Source organism: Olea europaea, chromosome 11 (assembly GCF_002742605.1).
Source record: "Olea europaea var. sylvestris chromosome 11, O_europaea_v1, whole genome shotgun sequence".
Lineage (NCBI taxonomy): Eukaryota > Viridiplantae > Streptophyta > Magnoliopsida > Lamiales > Oleaceae > Olea > Olea europaea.
The window spans coordinates 28,780,326-28,786,107 of record NC_036247.1 but is presented as its reverse complement, the minus strand read 5'-3'; the positions used below and the strand labels follow the sequence as shown (position 1 = coordinate 28,786,107).

General features: G+C 34.3%; 1 long non-coding RNA gene across 2 annotated transcripts; it reads right to left on the bottom strand.

Moving 5' to 3' along the window:
* Positions 1-1,467: 1,467 nt before the first annotated feature.
* LOC111403985 lies at positions 1,468-4,326 on the bottom strand. Of its 2 annotated transcripts, none has more exons than XR_002704606.1 (3): positions 4,116-4,326; positions 2,348-3,389; positions 1,468-2,238 (listed from the first exon to the last, which is right to left on the bottom strand). It is a non-coding gene; the product is annotated as an uncharacterized LOC111403985 (long non-coding RNA). The 2 variants fall into 2 exon arrangements; XR_002704607.1 differs by having other exon boundaries at positions 2,348-3,355.
* Between the last annotated feature and the right edge of the window lie 1,456 nt (positions 4,327-5,782).

Below are 5,782 nucleotides of genomic sequence, written 5' to 3'. Positions count from 1 at the left end.
AGTTTTTGATAACATGTCTTCATGCTAGAGAACAATGGAAAAAAATCCAGATTGAAGTAAAAAAATATTTTATAATAGTGCAACTTTTGTCTCAAAAGCAACTGTATAAGCATAGGGAGAATCTAGTGTTCTCATAACCTCAATCCTTTTGAAAGTTGACACTCCCGCGCCAAACAAAAGTCCACATGGAAACATCCAAGTTTTCTTTCACAATGCTACTCTTGAGCTGGACAAATGTAGTCAAATACCTTTCCAGGAGAACAATAACAATAGTCAGGTCTCCATGAATTATATGACAACAGCAATAACTAGTTTTCTTTTAGTAAATTGTCAATACTTCTTTGGTAGTTGATAAAGTTCAACAATCCAGTGGTTTCTTGACCTACATCCTTCCTTCACAGCTTAATGCGCTTTAGAGAGCTTATTTAGAAATATTTGAGACTAATTTTAAGATATCAATAACCATAATTTGGAAAGTCAATAAACAATGGCATGAATTTCCAAACTTTGACTTCAGATTTATCTTGGGAGACAATAAAGTCTTGTTCTTTTGTTCTTTAGAGTTTCATTCTTTATCTCAACATTAAGCATATTAAAAATTAGCTAGTAACATATTAATTCATCCTGTCAAATTTATATTAAAGTAACAATGCAGTTTTGACAATTTTGAACTTTAAAATGTAAATAGATCTAAGGAAAAGTTCAACATTAATGAATTTCCCAAGGAAGAAAGGAAACTAACATTGTTGTCATAGCATCACAAATAATTAAGTTCTTCTATTCATGCCATACATTTACTATGGCTCACCAAAAGCACACCTGGAATATCCATTTTTTGAACTAGGAACACTAAATGAAAAGTTGCACAATTAACATGTGGGAGACTATATGACATCAATTATTTAATAAAGAAATTTCAGAGATTGACAGACTTTTTCTAAACCAAGGATTTTGATAAATTCTTCATGCGACTTTTTTTTAGATCAATTCATTAAGATGGTACCATGTTTTCCAAGGATGGAAGTGTGTCTTATTTTATTGTCCTACTGTTTGCCACTCTTCTTGTTTGTGTAATAAACTATCACGTATAACAATATCCTGAAAGAGTAATTTGCTCATTTATTTGATTTGGCAGCTGTTTCTTCTTCATCCATTTCTTTATTGATTAGTAACCAAGTAGGCTTTCATTTTAATTTTTATGTACCATAAAGAGAGGTCATGCTTTTCCAAGGGCATGCAGGCTTGCATTTTATGTACAGTAAAGAAGGGTTATGCATTTCTAAAGGGCATACCTCAGGGCAAAGAAAGCTGCAAAACATATTCTTTCTCCTTGAATGCTAGAGGAGCTACAGAAGAAAACAACACCTACAACCTCAATTGCTACTTGACCATGACAAAAAGGCAAACTAGATAAATAACTTCCAATTTCGTGTCAGTACTTAAATTGAAACTCATATTGTTGTGTGCTTACAGAAATCATTTATGCAATGCATTTATTTTGCATACAACAAAATATAAAGAATCTCCATAGGACTTACTTGGTAACTACTCCATAATATTTAGCCTGCTTGATTTACCCTGTTAGTTTTAGAAGCTTTTCGATTCTTTAATTTTCTATTAATACAAATTTCGCCTCAGTTTGATCCTTGGAATTCTAATAATTGAACAATGAACTGTCAAATTGATTATTCAACTTAAATAACTCGACTTTGATTAATAACAATCCATTTATTCCAAGCTATTCTCAGTGCATAATTCTCAGTTGAACTATAACTCTTTTCAGTCTCCTGTAGTATACTATCTCCCAAGGCCAAAAGCGAGTAGAACCAAATTTCCACAGATAGATCCTTTTCATTTTGCTCAGGATGCTCCACGCTGCAGTGTTTTAAAACTACTTATATTTCCTTGAGGTTGGACTCCGGTGCCACTGTTTGTTGTGCCATGAGATCCTCATTTTGAGGTCCATCATCTTTTTCACACTGTGCAATAACATATTCACTAAAGAATGATCACCATTATCTGACAGTCAATATACTTATCCGATCCTCTGCAGACAAAATGATAGTGTGCATCATACTTTAGGGAGAGAGCATTTTTTCATTCTTCCTCTTTCCAATTTAAAGGGTCCTGTTTCACATTAATTTACTATTGTGGCTGTAATATCTTCAGGTTTAAAGTCACCAGCACCTATTCTTACTGGTGTTTCCTTTGCAGATAAATCTTTATTAAACTCTGGACCTGAAGAATGCAACAAAGAGTAGTTGTGATGTGTTTCAATTGTTTGGAGAAGAAGATAAGTGTCTATAAAAGTGCTACAGCAAAAGACAAAGATGTAAATGAGCTTGACCTTGATGTCAGCCATGAGTCAGGGGTTTTAGATCCAGAATGGTGTGAAGTTGAAAATGTTGAATGGGATGACAGGGAACTATCCTGGATGGCATTGCTTTGAACTTTGAATGTGAAGGGATCAAACAAAGAACTTGAAGATCTTAAAGGTGACTGTGATCATGATGCAGTGTAATCTGGCTGGGGATGAATACAAAGAGAAACCCCAAGCTTTCTTTAAGCAATGTCCATTTAGACTTCCAATATCCCTTCAATTTTGCTTCCCCTCCATGTAATACTTTCTCCTACTTATGGGAGTTAACCAAGCTGGGGGAGAAGAATCTCCATGTCTCACAGATCTTTGACGATTTCTTCAGAGGTGGATGGCTCCCTGTGGCTTATGTGATGCCGCAAAAGAACAACATTAATATCTGGGGCAGCCTTGCAAGCCTCTTCACCCCTTAGGGATACTTGAGCAGTTTGCAACCCACTCTGGAGCAAGCCTTTGGGGATGTTGGACTGTCAGGATGATTCAGAGTTACTTGATGATCAATTTAAGTTCCCCCTGGAAACTTTTTTGTGATGCGTGAACTACTCAAATAAGATGCATTATGGTGTTTATCCTACTCCTTTCATCACTATAGCAAAATTCATGTTGGCCAAAGAGTCAACAATCCAATTTCCTAAAAGATATTCATTTGAGGGATCCACAACCTCCTCGTAGACAATTTGAACCCAACTGATCATCGTTTTCTTTCGCAAATTGAGTACCTTCTGACTTCTGTGCTGTTGTTCATAATACTATCACCTCTGCCAAATTTACGTACAGCTCTGGGCTGCCCTTTTTAACATGAAAGAGTTCATGGTTCTCCACATATTCATTTACCTTCAAGTTTTCTCCTAGCTTTCTCAGCACTTGCAGGGTAATCATAAACTACAAAAGCATACTTGTCTTCAGATGTATGGTACATATATCAAAACTCTGTAATACCTTTCAAGGTCACTTTTATGACTGCGAGATGATAGATTCCTGTGATGCAAAGACACCCAGAAGATCAAATCACCTACATAAGTATACGCATGGATTCAATTGAATGTACATATGAATAGTTGTGAACACATGCACAAGTGCATCAAAGAATAAGCAAAGAATAGGATGAATTTAAGGTGTCCAGCTCTGTATTTTAATCAAATTAATTCAATAAGCCAATGCACTTAACTGACAAAGGAACAGATAGTTCCTTCCTGCGATTATGTTTCAAAGTTCATCTTGAAAAAATTATTATAATTTGCAGTCGACATAGTGAGTCAGCATTAACCATTCAACATCGAATTGTAGTCCATTCAACAATCATTTAAAACATGCCTGATCTAATTCAATGTAGACTGAAAAGAAATGTATAATATCCAGAACTGTAGCCTGAATTTGCTAAGGATTGCCATTCCAATATAAAAGCCTAAATTGAATAACAATAATCACAGACCATTCTTCCAGATGGATTTCATTATCAATGATCATTAAGGTAAATGCACGATTAATACATTTATGTACTTAAAACAGATACTTGACAGGAAAAACAATCCACTGCAACGGATAATGCACACAATTAAATGTTCCCGATTCATCGACAATAGTCCTGAATAAACCAAAGAAGGAAAGAACGTAAAAGAAATATAGCATTTTAATTAAAGATTTCCCTAAACGAACTAAAAAATATAAATATAGATCACATATATACTATTGATCTAAACAAAAATATCGTAGTTTACCAAACGAGAATACTAATTACCGAGGAAAGATTGTGACGAACTGACGATTAACACTTCCTTTTGCTGTGAATGAATCTACTTAGTCCAATACTCGAACTACGAAAGAACGGAGAATTTAATTGAGTTTACGTATGTGATTTGACTGAATAAAGAAGGTACCAATGTTTAATTTTAGGTAATATCACTATTCATCCCCAACCTTTGAGAAAAGGTAGCAAACCTCCTCATCCATTTTTTATTTGGATTATATCCCCGACCTTCAGAGAAATGCCGTCCCCATATTTGTCCGTCACATCCCCGTGTTGGATTAATTTGGTGGACTAACATAAGGGAACATCACATAAATCCTCCATTTAAAAATCACATTTTAAAATTAACAAACTTCTAAAAATCTTTCAAAAATAAGATGACAATTAAATATTTAATTATAATATAGTATAATTAATCTACTTATCTTACCCCACCTCCAATCCATCCACTCATCACATCAAACTCTTCTCTTTCTCTCTCCATCCCACCTCACCTCTGACGATGACTCGGTAGCTTCTCCGAAAACTTCCGACGACGGCTTCGACAACAATTTCGATAACTTATCCCGTTCCGGGTAATATTCTAGCGGCTTCCAATGACCACTCACCTTTCCACCGACTACCTTTTTTTCTCTGATTTTTTGGCAATGACCTGTGACCAGTTGCATTAAATCTGTGGCCTGTGTACATTGTGATCTGTGATCTGTTTTATTAAATCTGTGACCTAATCAGATGGGATGAATATGCATATGATCAATTTTAAAATTAAGAAATAAAGTTTGAAATTTCAAAAATCAAATAATATTAAAATTCTAGTTATGAAATAATTAATCAAAAAAATATTTTTGTAATTAAATATATTAAATTTACAATTTTTTTGGTCTTTTTCTAGGCAATAACTTGTGACTTGTGTACATTGTGACATAAAATATGATTTTCAACATATAATTTGTTACTCGTGACTCGTAATATAAAATGTGACCTATTAATTTGATCCGTGACTTCTACAAAACGATATGTGGCCTGTTAATATTGATCTATGATCCGTTTATACTGATTTGTGACTTATATGAAATGACCGTGACTTATGAACTCAAACCTGTCAATTAAAAAATGATAATAATAAAAGTAAAAACTGAGAACGTCACAATGTCAAGTTCTTGGCCTTCAAAATTTGTGACCAGATTAGTGTTATATGTAACTAATTGTGACCAAATTTGTCTTTAGTGTGACTATTCGTGATTATTTAATTTGTGATTATATGTAACCATGTGATTAACTTGTATTATCTATGACTAATTGTGACCAAATTTATTTTCAATGTGACTAATCGTGACCAAATTTATCTGCAGTGTGACTATCTATGACCATGTTAATCTTAGCTATAACAGTATATGATCAAGTCACAATTGGTCATAATTAACACAAAATTGGTCACGATCGATCACAATAAACGCATACTTGGTCACAAAGAGTTACCACAAATAACCTGTACACACTGCAGACCAGCACCACAATCCACCACCATCAACACCAATGTACCATCACTACCACCTTCAACTTAAATCCACAACCATAAATACTACATTTATCTCAAATCCATGACAACAATCACAATCGCCACTACCAACACATTCAATAAGCTGACCATGGCACAA